We start from the raw sequence: 17,201 nt of genomic DNA on the forward strand, positions 1-17,201 counted from the left end.
ATATACCAACAGCTTTCTAGATATATACCAACAGCTTTCTGGATATATACCAACAGCTTTCTAGATATATACCAACAGCTTTCTAGATATATACCAACAGCTTTCTAGATATATACCAACATCTTTCTAGATATATACCAACAGCTTTCTAGATATATACCAACAGCTTTCTAGATATATACCAACAGCTTTCTAGATATATACCAACAGCTTTCTAGATATATACCAACAGCTTTCTAGATATATACAAACAGCTTTCTAGATATATACCAACAGCTTTCTAGATATATACCAACAGCTTTCTAGGTATATACCAACAGCTTTCTAGATATATACCAACAGCTTTCTAGATATATACCAACAGCTTTCTAGATATATACCAGCAGCTTTCTAGATATATACCAACAGCTTTCTTGATATATACCAACAGCTTTCTAGATATATACCAACAGCTTTCTAGATATATGCCAACAGCTTTCTAGATATATACCAACAGCTTTCTAGATATATACCAACAGCTTTCTAGATATATACCAACAGCTTTCTAGATATATACCAACAGCTTTCTAGATATATACCAACAGCTTTCTAGATATATACCAACAGCTTTCTAGATATATACCAACAGCTTTCTAGATATATACCAACAGCTTTCTAGATATATACCAGCAGCTTTCTAGATATATACCAACAGCTTTCTAGATATATACCAACAGCTTTCTAGATATATACCAACAGCTTTCTAGATATATACCAACAGCTTTCTAGATATATACCAACAGCTTTCTAGATATATACCAACAGCTTTCTAGATATATACCAACAGCTTTCTAGATATATACCAACAGCTTTCTAGATATATACCAACAGCTTTCTAGATATATACCAACAGCTTTCTAGATATATACCAACAGCTTTCTAGATATATACCAACAGCTTTCTAGATATATACCAACAGCTTTCTAGATATATACCAACAGCTTTCTAGATATATACCAATAGCTTTCTAGAAAAAGATACTCTGAGCACTTTACGAGTACTGAAGAATATTTAAAAAAGTGTACTGACGAAATTGGGTATCGACTTCACCTCCCAGACAAAGGTACAAACATCCTCCAGAAAAACGCCAGTTTTTTTTTTTCTGGCGAGTAAACATGTTAAAGTTTGTCATGTATTTTATATACAAAACAAAAGCTACCATTGCCGAGTGTTATAAACACTGAAATATAATATTTGTAAGTACATGACGGTGTCTAACACTAAAATGTGCACCAGTTTTACTCTCTAAGATGTAAAATATTACTCCACACTCTGGTATTATTGGGAAAACACCTCTGCAAATGCATGATACCACTCCATTGGATAATATTCAGAACCAGTTTGGAGTAACCAATGTACAGGGAGATTCTAACAAGAATCAAGTCAATAAGAGTTTATCTGTTGGAGAGTCAGTGAGGATGATGTTAACTAAGTTACATTAAATAATGGATCCCACTTTCAGAAAACAGAAAACTGTATAATATATCTAGAATAAATGCTTCTTAATCAGTAGCAGCGTAATATCTTAAATACTTATACAGTAAAGACATTGTTGGAACTTTTAACGTGCATAACTTTGGCGATCACTGCTGACACTTCCTTGGAAAGGCTGACTGGCAGGAACATGGTGGCTTTTCCTTGCACAAACTGGAACAAATTACATGTGTTGTGAAGTCTATCCTAGCCAAAAATACCCTGAATCTACCCAGGCTAACTTGACTAATATGTGACTTTCTCTCTCTCTTTCTCTCTCTCTCTCTCTCTCTCTCTCTCTCTCTCTCTCTCTCTCTCTCTCTCTCTCTCTCTCTCTCTCTCTCTCTCTCTCTCTCTCTCTCTCTCTCTCTCTCTCTCTCTCTAATGCCACGTGCATAAAGTAGTTCCTGAAGTCAGTTAAATAATGTTAGTAATCCCAGTACATATCCTAGAAAGTCCTTGTATTCTCTGGGGTTTCCCTAACTAATTTTAATAGACAAAGAAAGATTACTTGCTTCGGGACCAATATTCAGGGGATGATTTAGTCAGAACTACGGCTCCTACTACTTACCCCAGTGTAGGTTCTTGGCCCACTCATATTCCCGTGTTTTACCCAAACATACGGTGTCCACCTTCCTGAGTAAATACTGAAATTTCACAAACTGTATCACTAGTACGTCGGTAATGTCTTTATCTTATCCTGACTGGCTGCCAGACGAGTGTTGTGTAGACAGCATCAGAGGTGGAGCTCAGCCCCATCTAGTTCCTCTCTCAAAGACTGCTAATGCCAGAAGAACGCTCATGCACTCGCTAACCAGCGTATTCCTTGCTGAATGAAATGCTCGCCATTGTCTAAATTCGTTACCTAATTGTATTTACTGACGATTTAAGCCTACCTTAATTATTTTTCTGGCCTTAATCTATCAAATAGTACATTAATCTCAGTTTTCGTATTTATTCTTAGGGGTATTTGTTAGTGGGTTTTATGGGCGCAATACAATTTTTTAAAAATTCCTGTGACCACAACCTTAAAATATTTATATACAAACTCAGCAGTTGGAATACGGGAGCAAATAAAATCCCACAGACATGGAGTGAGCTTCTCAGCAGAACTGAGTCAGGCTTCAATACCGAAATAATTTATTACTGATAAATCTTAAATAGGAAAAACAGAGGAAAGGCATTTTCCTGATTATCATAAAGGATACAGTCAGTTATTTAATTCGTGTATAAGAAAGTTATTTAAGCTATGATAAAGTCTTTAATAAAAATGTTAAAATATTTATAAATCGTTCTTACTGAGTTCAAGTGAAAAAAAACTAGAGTTTTGTTAAAACAGTTTAAAAATTCCTATAAGTTGTAAATCTGAAATATTTATACATCGTATTGTAAAGAAATTAATAATAAACCCGGCAATTATATAAAAAAAAATATTACAAAGAAATAAATTCCTTGGCTTGTAAAAAGGTGAAGTTAGTAGTGAATGTAAGAAGAAATATTTATTCTACATTAGAGGAGGTAATTTACGTTTTTTTTTTTTGTTACCATTGGTAGCCAATATATTTAAATTGTTTAGTAAATCATGAAGGAATTTTATCTCTTTCTGACCTTCGTTATGGATCGTAAATTAACATAAACCCAGCAACACATAGACGGAGATGTCAGCCATAGCTCTGTCTTCCAGCAACACATAGACAGAGATGTCAGCCATAGCTCTGTCTTCCAGCAACACATAGACAGAGATGTCAGCCATAGCTCTGTCTTCCAGCAACACATAGACAGAGATGTCAGCCATAGCTCTGTCTTCCAGCAACACATAGACAGAGATGTCAGCCATAGCTCTGTGTCTTCCAGCAACACATAGACAGAGATGTCAGCCATAGCTCTGTCTTCCAGCAACACATAGACAGAGATGTCAGCCATAGCTCTGTCTTCCAGCAACACATAGACAGAGATGTCAGCCATAGCTCTGTCTTCCAGCAACACATAGACAGAGATGTCAGCCATAGCTCTGTCTTCCAGCAACACATAGACAGAGATGTCAGCCATAGCTCTGTCTTCCAGCAACACATAGACAGAGATGTCAGCCATAGCTCTGTCTTCCAGCAACACATAGACAGAGATGTCAGCCATAGCTCTGTCTTCCAGCAACACATAGACAGAGATGTCAGCCATAGCTCTGTGTCTTCCTTTGTGGATGACACCTGGATCACCATGGTAGTGACCTCCACCGAGGACACTGCTAGACTCCAAGTGGATCACCATGGTAGTGACCTCCACCGAGGACACTGCGAGACTCCAAGCGGATCACCATGGTAGTGACCTCCACCGAGGACACTGCGAGACTCCAAGCGGATCACCATGGTAGTGACCTCCACCGAGGACACTGCGAGACTCCAAGTGGATCACCATGGTAGTGACCTCCACCGAGGACACTGCGAGACTCCAAGCGGATCACCATGGTAGTGACCTCCACCGAGGACACTGCGAGACTCCAAGTGGATCACCATGGTAGTGACCTCCACCGAGGACACTGCGAGACTCCAAGTGGACATCAACTAAATCTTCAAATGGGTCACTCAAAACAATATGAAGTTCAACGAGGACAAATTTCAACTACTCAGATATGGAAAACTTGAAGAAATTAAAAATGTGTCAGCGTGTACCACAAATTCTAACCATACAATAGAGCGGAAAAGTAATGTGAAGGACCTGGGAGTGATAATGTCAGAGAATCTCGCCTTCAAAGACCACAACAAGGTATCTACCTCATCCGCTAGGAAAATGATAGGATGGATAATGGAACCTTCAGAACTAGGGACGCCAAGCCCATGATGATTCTCTTAAAATAGCTTGTTCTCTCTAGGCTGGAATACTGCTGTACACTAACGGCCCCCTTCATTGCAGACCTGGAGAGTGTACAAATAACTTTCACGGCACACATAAGTGCGATAAGGCACCTAAACTATTGGGAACGGTTGAAGGTCCTTGATCTGTATTCCCTCGAACGCAGGCGAGAGAGATACGTGATATACACTTGGAAGGTCCTGGAGGGATTGGTACCAAACCTACACACGAATATCACTCCATATGAAAGCAAAAGACTCGGCAGGAGATGCAACATTCCCCCGATGAAAAGCAGGGGCGCCACGAGTATACTGAGAGGCAACAAAAGAAGTGTCCGGGGCCCAAGACTGTTCAATTGCCTCCCAGCATACATAAAGGGAACTACCAATAGACCCCTGGCTGTCTTTAAAAAGGCACTAGACAGGCACCTAAAGTCAGTACCTGATCAACCGGGCTGTGGTTCGTACGTCAGCTTGCGTGCGACCAGCAGTAACAGCCTGCTTGATCAGACCCTGATCCACCATGAAGCCTGGTCTCAGACCGAACCGCGGGGGCATTGACCCCCGAAACCCTCTCCAGGTAAACTCCAGGTAAACACCCAACACAAACTCGCGGGAAGAGTCGGTAAACCTTGGTACGGAAACTACTAAGACTTGTCTGAGTGGAAATCGTAAAGAGAAATTAGTGAAATTGATTAAAACAACTCAAATTAAACAACTCAAGCGTTAACTCTCCCGTTCCCACACTAGTAGTCAATTCCGTTGTACCTCCATAACCCCAGACTTGACTGATTTAAGAGTATTAGTGATACCTCTCGTATCCGAACTATATGGGCCGAGACCGGTTCGGATACATGGAGTTTCCGGATACATGTGGGGGAAAAAATGCTCATCCGTACCGTCATACCGCCATCGGCGACGGCGTTGTAGGTTTAAAAAACTAGTGAAATATCGTCTGGCGGTGGAACCAGACACACTGGGCTGGAATAACAGCCTCCCTGATTTCACGGACCACAGGACCATAACTTTTCAAATGGGGTGTGGACAGCGGCTGCTCCAAATACTCCAAAAGTGTTTCGACACGTGCCCTTGCTGCTGAAGTTTGAGGTCTTGGAGGCATTGGGTCATCGTCGTCACTTTCGGAATGTTCCGGGTGCAACAATGATTCTTCAATCTCTGCATCCGTCAGAAACTGCACACCAGGGTCTTCATCGTCACTAGCCAGTCCTGCACGTCAGCTTCTGGAGTGTTTCCTCCTACCATGGACCAACCTGCATCGTCACACTAGCCAGTCCTGCACGTCAGTTTCTGGAGTGTTTCCTCCTGCCATGGACCAACCTGCATCCACGTCCAACAACATTTCCCACTTTTTTTTTCTAGAGTAAGCACATTCCTGTCCCTCTTTGGTGCCATACACAAGATAGCTGTGGAAAAAACACAGCTGTAATAATGGTTAAAGGAAGGCGAAGAGCGCGGCTCCTAGTGGCCGACCGGTACACTTAAGTGTGCGCTAAGTTTGGTTCAGCTTTCTGCCGTATCCGAACGGTTGTTCGCATGTTTCGGTAATAATTTTAGAATTTCGTCCTTTTCCAGGGGCTGTTCGGATATCAGCGAGGTTAGGATAATGGCAGGCCGGATATGCGAGGTATATCTGTACTCTATTTCGCAACCAATACTTTCCTATATCCTTATTAAATCTAAACTTATCCAGTTTAAATCCATTATTAACGAGTTTTTTCTTGGAGGGATAACGTTAGGATCTTATTTATTTCTCAGTTTATGCCCATCTTCCACTTAAACATTTCAATCATGTCTTCTCTCCTTCATCTTACAAGAAAATGTAATTTAAGGGATTTCAATTTTTCTTCGAAAAGAATATTTCTTATGCAATGGATTAATTTTTTTTATTCTTCGCTAGATGTTTTCTAATTAATTTATTTCCAGTCTGTATTATAGAGATAAGAACTAAGCTGCATAATCTAAGAGACCTTAATTATGTGTAGAGCTGTATTATAACCTCTGGACTTCTGTTGCTCATAATTCTTGCTATGAATCCCTTATTACGAATGCTTAGGCACTGAGGTTTTGTTTGAGGTTTTGGTTTGAGGTTTCTGCTTACCATAACCTCCAAATCCTTTTAGCATTCTGTGTGGATAAGTTCTGCATTATTTAGTTTATAAGTGCTAATGTTATGGACATTCCTGAGCTTCAGAACTTTGTAATTATCTTCAATAAACTGCATCTGTCACTTTTCTAACCACGATATGAATTTGTCTAAGTCCACCTGGAGTTCAGTGACATCTTCATCTGAATCAACTGTCCTGCCTATTTTCGTGTCATCAACGATTTTTTTCATATTCCCTCATCAAGGTCATTAAGGTATATTATGAACAACAACGGCCCTAATACTGATCCCTGTGGAACGCCATTTGTTGCAGATCCCCACTCAGATTTTACTCCATTTATGCACACTCTCTGCTCCCTGTTGGTGAGCCATGACTCTATCCATGACAGCACTTCTCCCTCAGTACCATGAGCTGACACTTTCTTCAACAGCCTTATGTGTGCTACTCTATCGAAAGCTTTACTAAAATCTAAATAAATAATATCGAATTCATTATCATGATAAATAGCCTCAAATGTTTTATTGAAGAAAGTTAGTAAATTAGTTATGCAGGAACGGCCCCTTGTGAATCCATGCTGAGTATCATACATCAAATTATACTTATCCAGATGGCTTTTTATAATATCAGCTATAACTGACTCTAGTAATTAGCCAACAATTAAGGTCAGGCTTATTGTGCAGTAAGCTGACGGAAATGTACTACCCACTGCTTTAGAAATAAGAATTACATTAGTCATCTTCCATACATCTACACCTGTTCGAAGAGAGAGATTTAAAATGCTAGTTAATGGTTCACAAAGTTCCATTTTGCACTCCTTACGAACCCTTGAAAAAAGTCCATCTGGGCCCGAGGATTCATTTTGCTTTAATCGGTCTGTAGTGATTTGTTGACAGAGAGAGACAGAGACACAGGTACGGAGAGAATAGATGAGGTAGCTGTGGATGGGAACACTAACAAGGCTTGTGTTACAGAGCCCATGACGACCATATACGGGAGGGGCAACACTAACAAGGCTTGTGTTACAGAGCCCATGACGACCATTTACGGGAGTGGCAACACTAACAAGGCTTGTGTTACAGAGCCCATGACGACCATATACGGGAGTGGCAACACTAACAAGGCTTGTGTTACAGAGCCCATGACGACCATATACGGGAGTGGGAACGTCTTCATCAACAATGGCAGCAACATCAACCTGACCTGCGTCGTAGACTTCACGCCCAAGCCGCCTTCCTACGTCATCTGGAAGCACAATAATAAGGTTAGAGTTGCCGGACATGTGAAGTGATGTACAGCAAGGTATAGATAAGGAATTTTAACTTTTGTCCCCTCAAGGGAGGTTCCTTGATGCTGGTGAGGGGCTCTTGATCTAAGGAATTGGATCTGTGCTCCAGTTCCCTGAATTGAGCCTGAATACCTTCACCCCCTCCCCATCCGCTGTATAATCCTATGGGTTTAGCGCTCCCCATAATTATAATAATTCTACAATAATTTAGCTTTTGAGGTTATTAACCTTTCCTGTCAGTGACCGCAGCTTCTGAGAGAAGCTGCGGTCACTACAGACCCGCACTGCATTGCTCTGAGAGAAGCTGCGGTCACTACAGACCCGCACTGCACTGCTCTGAGAGAAGCTGCGGTCACTACAGACCCGCACTGCACTGCTCTGAGAGAAGCTGCGGTCACTACAGACCCGCACTGCACTACTCTGAGAGAACTTCTACTTCATCGCTGAGAAGCGTGAAAGTACTTGAGGTAAATATTTCCACCCACTGTGGCTTGTCTTGCTTATTTAAGATCGCCCGTATGTCACTGTTTGATTAATACCAATCGTTCGTAGTTACAATAATTATATATATATATATATATATATATATATATATATATATATATATATATATATATATATATATATATATATATATATATATATATATATATATATATATATATATATATATATATATATATATAATTATTGTAACCACGAACGATTGGTATTAATCAATAACACACTCCCTTAATGCTTTACAGGCTATACAGAAATTTAATACACCTCACCCCTTAGTCCTCCGTATCCAACTTTGGCTGCGCAGCATCTTTACCAAGCATAAAGACATTGTTTTTTGTTGGGTCCCTGGTCATGTTGACGTACAGGGCAATGAACAGGCAGACACTGCTGCGCGGTCAGCAGTACATGACCTACCAGTTTCATGTAGAGGTATTCCATTTACGGACTATTTGGCTGCAATAGCTACCCACCTTCACACCCGTTGACAACAACGTTGGTCTGCTATGCTCGGTAACAAACTTCAATCTATTAAACCGAGTATAGGTTACTGGCTGTCTTCTTATCACCAGTGTCGAGGTTGCGAGACTACTCTCTCCCGTCTTCGCATTGGCCATACTTGTCTTACTCATGGATATCTCATGGAGAGGCGCCCTGCTCCTCTCTGTGAGAATTGTCAGGTTCCATTATCAGTCAGCCACATTCTGTTGGACTGCCCACTTTATCAACGAGCACGCAGAATTTACCTCAGTCGTCGTCTTCGCTCCGCTGCTCTCTCTTTACCTTCCCTTCTCGCTGATGGACCCACTTTTCATCCGGACTCTCTCATTGACTTTTTGACAATCTCTTGCTGCCCTCTACCCCTCCGCACTATCCCCTGCCCCGCTGTTCTCTGTAACCTACTGATCATCCCTCCCCCCTTCTGCCGCCCAATACCCTCGCTTCCTTCCCTACCCTGCAGCGCTGTATAGCCCTTGTGGCTTAGCGCTTCTTTTTTATTATAATAATGATAATAATCAATAACACAGAGACTAGGCAAGGATTCGAACTCATGTCGTTTTGGCCCACCTTATGATGACTGAAAATCACACGATTCTTTAACCCACGGGACCACGCAATCCTACAAGGTTGAAGCACTCAACAGAGTTAGGTGTTTTACCTTGATCCAAGGACATTCTACTCCCTGTTTGGTGTACTAACCTCACGAGCAGTATATATAAATTATTGTAACCACGAACGAGTGGTATTAATCAATAACGATACTGCGACTAGCCGAGGATTCGAACCCATGTCGTTTTGGCTCGCCTCATGGTGAGTGAAAATCACATGACGCTCTAACCCACGGGACCACGCAATCCTACAAAAATCAAGCACTCAGCAGAGCTAGGTGTTTTACTTTGATCCGAGGACATATGGTGGTGTGGATGGTGTAGGTAAAACTTGTAACAATGTGTTAAATAACAACACTCTTCATGCAGAATAAGGCAAGCACAAATTTGTGTGTCCAATAATTTCGCAAAAATCATTCTGAACCTAACGAAAAAAAAATATATTTCATTGTGTTTGTTTATTATTAATTATTTTAAACTTATCTAAAACACATTTGGCTGGATTAGGATAAATTAAATTGCTCTTAATATAATAAGGTTATGTAAGTTTTCTAAGGCTCCTTTGGTACAAAATAAATTTTTACATCAACGTAAATGTAAAAGTAAATAAATATTTAAATGTATAAGAGAAATATTTAGAAATGTCTTAATTTTAAATTAATTCTTGCTATTTGACCAGCTTTACCTATTCGGCACGACATTCATATATATATATATATATATATATATATATATATATATATATATATATATATATATATATATATATATATATATATATATATATATATATATATATATATATATATGTATATATATATATTTTTTTTTTGGGTCACCCTGCCTCGGTGGGAGACGACCGACTTGTTGAAAAAAAAAAAAAAAAATATATATATATATATATATATATATATATATATATATATATATATATATATATATATATATATGTGTGTGTGTGTGTGTGTGTGTGTGTGTGTGTGTGTGTGTGTGTGTGTGTGTGTGTGTGTGTGTATGTATCGTTAATACATCCACAAACGGGTGGGTTTGAGGAAATATCAACACTGACTAACTGGGAATAAAACCCTAGATATGTTACCATGCCTCCCGAGCCACAACAATTCCAATATGCCTTACACTACTGATCCATAAAAGCTACAAAGATCAGGTGCCCAGCATCACTGGACATGTCTCCTGGTGCTAGCACATACATGCTCATGGAAGCTACAGGACAGATTTCATTCTCCTCTTTGAAAAACCAATCTTTGCGAGCAGTACACGTATTATTGCGGCCATGTACGAGTGATTTTAAGCAATTAACAATACTGCAAGTGTCGCTCGCATCCGAGCAGCTAAAATTCAGAGACGTATGTGTGTACTCACCTAATTATGTGTGTACTCACCTAATTATGATTGCCCCGCCTCTTCACTGGTCGCTAATAGATCCACTCTTTCCCTCTTAAAGCTATGTATGGTACCTGCCTCCACTACCTCACTTTCCAGACAATTCCACTTCCTGACAACTCTGTGATTGAGGAAATACTTCCTAACATCTCTGTGGCTCTTCTGAGAATTCAACTTCCAATTGTGACCCCTTGTTGCTGTGTCCCATCTCTGTAACACCCTGTTTCTGTCCATCTTGTCGATTCCTCTCAGTATTTTATATGTCGTTATCGTGTCCTCCCTATCCTCAAGTATCGTCAAGTCGAGCTCCCTTTAACCTCTCCTCGTAGGACATACAGCTTAGCTCCGAGACTAGTCTCGTTGCAAATCATTGCACTTTTTCTAGTTTACTGACGTGCTTGGCCAGGTGTGAGTTCCAAATTGGAGCTACATACTCCAATATGGGCCTAACGTTCACGGTGTACACGGTCCAGAACGACTCCTTACTGAGATACCGGAATGCTGTTCTTAAGTTAGCCAGTCGCCCATATGGTGCAGCAGTTATTTGACTGGTGTGCACCTCAGGAGATGTCGTCAGTATTATTCACACTCCAAGATACTTTTACTTGAGCGAGGTCTTTAGTCCCCTAGACTGTACTGTCTGTGGTCTTCTTTGCCCTTCCCCGATCTTCATGACTTTGAACTTGGTGTGGGGTTGAACTCCAGGAGCCAATTACTGGACCAGGCCTACATCCTGTCCAGATCCCTCTGTATTCCTGCCTTGTCCTCCTCTGACTGAATTTTCCTCATTAACTTCACATCGTCAACAAACAGGGACACTTCTGAGTCTATTCCTTTCGTCATGTCATTCACATATACCAGAAACAGTACTGGTCCTAGGACTGACCCCTGTGCAACTCCGCTCGTCAAAGGCACCCACTCTGACACCTCATAAAGTACCAAGACTCGCTGATGCCTTCCTGTCAGGTATTCCCTGATCCATTGCAGTGCCTTCCCTGTTATACCTGCCTGGTCTTCCAGCTTTTGCACTAATCTCTTGTGTAACTGTGTCAAAAGCCTCTTTTCAGTCCAAGAAAATGCAATCTACCCACCCTACTCTCTCTCTCTCTCTCTCTTGTCTTACTGCTGTCACTTTGTCATAGAACTCTAGTAGGATCGTGACACAGGATTCCTCATCTCTGAATCCATGCTCGCTATCGTTGATAAGCTCATTCCTTTCTAGGTAGTCCACCACTCTTCTCCTGATAATATTCTCCACACACTGCATGTCAGTGACACTGGTCTGTAATTTAATGCTGTCTCTGTATCCTTTTTTAAAACATGAGGCTACATTTGCTGTCTTCCATTCTTAAGGTAGTCACTCAGTTTCGAAAGATATGCTGAAGATTGTTAGTGGTAGACAGAGCATCTTTGTTCCCTCTGTCAGGGCTCACAGAGAGATATTCCACTCCATCGCCTTTGAGATATTTAGTTCGCTTAGGAGCCTCTTCACCTCCTCCTCGGTCGTATGTATCATGTCCAGCACTTGTTGGTGTACCTCACCTCTAGGTCTTTCTGGAGTCATTTCTGTTTCCACTGTGATTTTTTTTTGAATCGCGTGTTGAGCTCCTCACATACTTCAACGTAGTTTCTTGTAAATTCCCCTCCTTCCTTCCTTAGCCTAATTACCTGACTTGTTTTCTTCCTGATTTGACTCTGCAACAGCTTCAGACCAGACTTGGCTTTCGATGCTATGTCATTTTTGTATTTTCGCTGAGCCTGTCTGCTTGCCTGTGCATATTAATTTCTTGCTCTTCTACTATTCTCCTTTTTCTCCTGGGTCCTTCGCATTCTATACGTCTTCCATTCTCTAACAAACTTGGTTTAAGCATCTCTACACCTTTGTGTGAACCAAGGGCTCATCCTGGCCTTCTCATTATGTCTGTCGCCCTTGGGTATAAACATCTCCACTTCCTTGCATATTGTTGTCACATTTTCCATTATCTCATTTACTGTTTTCCCTGCCTGTTCTCTGTCCCTCTGGGCCTTGCACCTTCCTGCCTCCCTCTCCACTTCTAACTCTACTATGTATTCGAAGCTTAGAACCACGTGATCGCTAGATCCAAGAGGCCTTTCATATGTATTGTCCTCAATATGTGCATTGCTCAAGGCGAATACTAGGTCCAGTCTTGCTGGTTCATCTTCTCCCCCCTCTCTCTGGTAGTGTCCCTAACATGTTGCTGCATGAGGTTTTCCAGTACTACCTCTAACATCTTAGTCCTCCACGTTTCTGGGCCCCCATGTGGCTCCAGGTTTTCCCAGTCGATTTATTTGTGATTGAAATCAACCACGACCAGAAGTTTTGCCCTGTTGTTCTGTCATGGGTTATGAATCACTGCAATCACCACCTACATAATAGGAACTACATAATAGGAACATAATGGGAACTACATTATAGGCACTGCATAATAGTCCCTGCATATAGTCCCTTGCTTCTCTTCTGTCCCCTCTCTCCAACTCCTCGAAATCTCATTGGTTTTTGATGAGCAGTGCCGCTCTTTACCCCCTCCCACCTGTTCCATCTGTCTTTCCTCAGTATCTGATATCCAGTTGGAAAGATGAAATTTGTTGTTATTCCTGAGAGCTTCGTTTCTGTGAGGGCTATGATGTCTGGCGACGCCTCTGTGATTTCTTCATGCCACTTCTCCCACTTGTTCGTTATACCATCAGCATTGGTGTACCACACCTCTCCAACACTGTATTTTGAGGGCTTTGTGGAGGGGTGAAGACACCCACTCCCAGGATGTTATGGAATTCTACTGTGCATTGTGAGGTGGCAGTTGTAAGCGTGGGATGTGTGTTTGGCTGCAGGTTTCTGAGGGTGGTTTTGTGAGTGTTTGTGCACTCTGCTCCACTCGACTTTAATTGTTCTCTATTGACTCTCTTTCTCCTTTCATCTGTGTCCTCTCTCTCAGCTATTATTGTTCTGTCCTTATTCTGTCACAGTCTAGAAACACCCTCCAGTATGTTGCTGAGTCCATTAGCCATGGTTTCTCCTGCAAGATCATCTCCTGCACCATTTGTCTTAAAAATCAAGCTTGACTGGCCAATTTCTCTCCATCGAGTACCCCCTTATTCTCTGAAAATTTATTAGCTCAGACATGTCCTCATCTCCTTTTTGATGATATTTTCAATCTCTTGATTTTCTCCCGCCATCTTTCATAATACGTCTTCCCTTTGCTCTTCTGAAACCTGTGGATGAAGTTGAAAATTTCCTTCTCCTCCTCCCATTGCTTTTCCCTCCATGTCTCTGGGTCCCATTTATACATAGCAATTACCTTAATTAATAGTTCCTGTATCTCCAGATGGCCTGGTCGTGCCTTCTGCCTGCTCCCCCCTTATGTATGCCAGCTCCTCCCTCGTGTATGCCTGATCCACCCTCATATACTGCTCTCCCTGTTCCCAACAGTGTGCCCACCCTTCATTCCTCGACCTTTCATGGTGACCTGTTAGGACCTCAATGTAAATTTTGTCTCCTTTCTCTCCTTCACACCCCTCATTTAGTATTGGGGTACCTGCTCCAGATGCCAAGGCCCCTCTGGTTGTTGGCCCTTTATCTCGCATCAGCATATTTACTTTGTCTTCTAGGGCCCATATCTTGGTGTTTGCATCTTCAGCTCTCGATTCCCACTTTTTCTTCTCTGCCTCCATCCTCTTCTCTATTCTCACAGAAAGCTCATCTAGTAAGCTTTCCCACACTTGGTCCATCTTTTTCCACAGCTCCACTCTTCTTTCCCAAACCCATCTTCCTCTTGTCCCCAGAGTCTCTGACTTCCCCTCTGAGGCCTCATTTTATGTGTGTATTTTTGTATGATTGTGTGTGTATGTATTCATGAATACATGATTGTGTGTGTATGTGTGTGTAGGTGTATGTAGGTGTGTGTGTTTGTGTATGATTGTGTGTGTATGTATGCATGCATGATTGAGTGTGTGTGTGTGTGTGTGTGTGTGAGCGTGTGTGTGTGTATGTGTGTGTGTGTGTGTGTGTGTGTGTGTGTACTCATATATTTGCACTCACCTATTTGTGGTTGCATGGTTCGAATCATAGCTTCTGGACCTGCCTCTTCACTGATCGCTACTAGGTCCTCTCTCTCACTGCTCCATGACCGTTATCAAATCTCATCTTAAAACTGTATGGTTCCTGTCTCCACTACGTCACTTGCCAGACCATTAACCTTCCTGAAAACTCCCAATTGTGACCCCTTTTTTCTGCGCCCCATCCCTGGAACTTCCTATCTCTGTCCACCTCAATTCCTCGCAGTATTTTGTATGTCGTTATCATGTCTCCCCTAACCCTCCTGTCGTCCAGTCTCATTAGTAAAAATTTCCCATAACCTTTCGTCGTAGGATATTCCCCTTAGCTCTGGAATTAGTATTGTTGCAAACCTTGGCACTTTCTCTATTTTCTTGACGTGCTTGACCAGGTGTGTTCCAAACTGGTGCTGCATACTCCAATATGGGCCTAACATACACGTTGTACAGAGTCTTGAACGATTCCTTACTGAGGCATTGGAATGCTGTTCTTAGGTTTGCCAAGTGCCCATATGCTGCAGCAGTTATCTGGTTCGTGTGCCTCAGGAGATGTGCTCGGTATTATACTCACCCCAAGATCCTTTTCCTTAAGTGAGGTTTGCAGTCTTTGACCACCTAGCCTATACTCATTCTGTGGTCTTCTTTGCCCTTCCCCAATTTTCATGACTTTGCATTTCTCGGGATTAATTCCAGAAGGCAGTTGCTGGACCAGGTCCAGGTCCCTTTGTAGATCTATCTGAACCTCATCTGATTTAATTCACATCATCTGCAAACGGGGACACTTCTGAGTCTATCCCTTCTGTTATGTCATTCACATATACCAGAACACAGCTTCAGTCCTAGGACTGACTCCTGTGGAACCCCACTCATCACAGGCGCCCACTCTGACACCTCGTCACATACCATGACTCGTTGTTGCTTTCCTGTCATGTATTCTCTGATCCATTACAGTGCCTTTCCTGCTGTGCATGCCTAATCCTCTAGCTTTTTGCACTAATCTCTTGTGAGGAACTCTGTCGAAAGCCTTCTTGCAGTTCAAGAAAATGCAATATACTCACCCCTCTCGTATCTTTAATTACCTTGTCATAAAACTCCAGTAGGTTTGTGTCAGGATTTCCCTTCCCTGAAACCGTGCTGGTTGTCGTGTATGAGCTTGTTCCTTTCTAGGTGCTCCACCACTCTCCTCCTAATAATCTTCTCTATGACTCTGCATACCATACATGTCAGTGACACTGGTCTGTAGTTTAATGCTTCGTGTCTACCACTATAAAAAATGGGATTGCATTTGCAGTCTTCCATACCTCAGGTAGTTGCCCAGTTTCAAAGGTGTGTTGAACACTGCTGTTAGTGGCACACACAGTGTCTTTGCTTCCTTTCTAAAGACCCACTGGGAGAGGTCCGGTCCCACCGCCTTTGAGGTATCAAGTTAACTTAGCAGCTTCATCACCTCTTCCGCTGTTGTGTGTATTTCATCCAGCACTTGTTGGTATATCCCTTGTTGGTGTCCCCCTCTGTTCTGACTCCCAGGAGTCCTTTCTGTCTCCACTGCAAATACTTCCTTATATCTCATGTTGAGCTCCTCGCATACTTCTCGGTCGTTTTTATGAAGTGTACTCACCTAGTCGAGCTCAACTAGTTGTGGGTCGATTCACAGCTCCTCGTCCTGCCTCTTTAACTGGCCAATAATAAGTCACTCTTCCCGCTCCGTGAGCTTTATCATACCTCTTCTTAAAGCTATGTATGGATCCTGCCTCCACTACATCACTACCCAGAAATACTTCCTTATATCCCTCTGGTTCATCTGAGTCTTCAACTTCCAACTGTGACCCTTTGTTGTTGTGTCCCATCTCTGGAACATCCTGTCTGTGCACCCTGTCTATACCTCTCAGTATTTTGTATGTCGTTATCATATCCCCCTATCTCTCCTGTCATCCAGTGTCGTTAGGTCGGTTTCCCTTAACCTCTCCTCGTAGGACATACCTCTTAGCTCTAGGACTAGTCTTGTTGCAAACCTTTGCCCTTTCTCTAGTTTCCTTACATGCTTGGCTAGGTGAGGATTCCAAACTGGCGCTGCATATTCCAATATGGGCCTAACGTACACAGTGTACAGGGTCCTGAATGATTCCTTATTTAGATGTCGGAATGCTGTTCTTAGGTTTGCCAGCGCCCATATACTGCAGCAATTATTTGGTTTGTAGTCTCTGGCCCCCTAGACTGTACTCCGTCTATGGTTTTCTTTGCCCTTCCCCAATTTTTATGACTTTGCACTTGATGGGGTTGAACTCCAGGAGCCAGTTTCTGGACAAGGCCTGCAAACTGTCCAGATCCCTCTGTAGTTCTGCCTGGT

General features: G+C 42.0%; 1 pseudogene; it reads left to right on the forward strand.

Annotated features, from left to right (window-relative positions):
- Positions 1 to 17,201, forward strand: part of LOC128694528 (zwei Ig domain protein zig-8-like) — a 200,849-nt pseudogene that overhangs the window by 146,548 nt on the left and 37,100 nt on the right.

Source organism: Cherax quadricarinatus, chromosome 60 (assembly GCF_038502225.1).
Source record: "Cherax quadricarinatus isolate ZL_2023a chromosome 60, ASM3850222v1, whole genome shotgun sequence".
In the NCBI taxonomy this organism is placed as follows: domain Eukaryota; kingdom Metazoa; phylum Arthropoda; class Malacostraca; order Decapoda; family Parastacidae; genus Cherax; species Cherax quadricarinatus.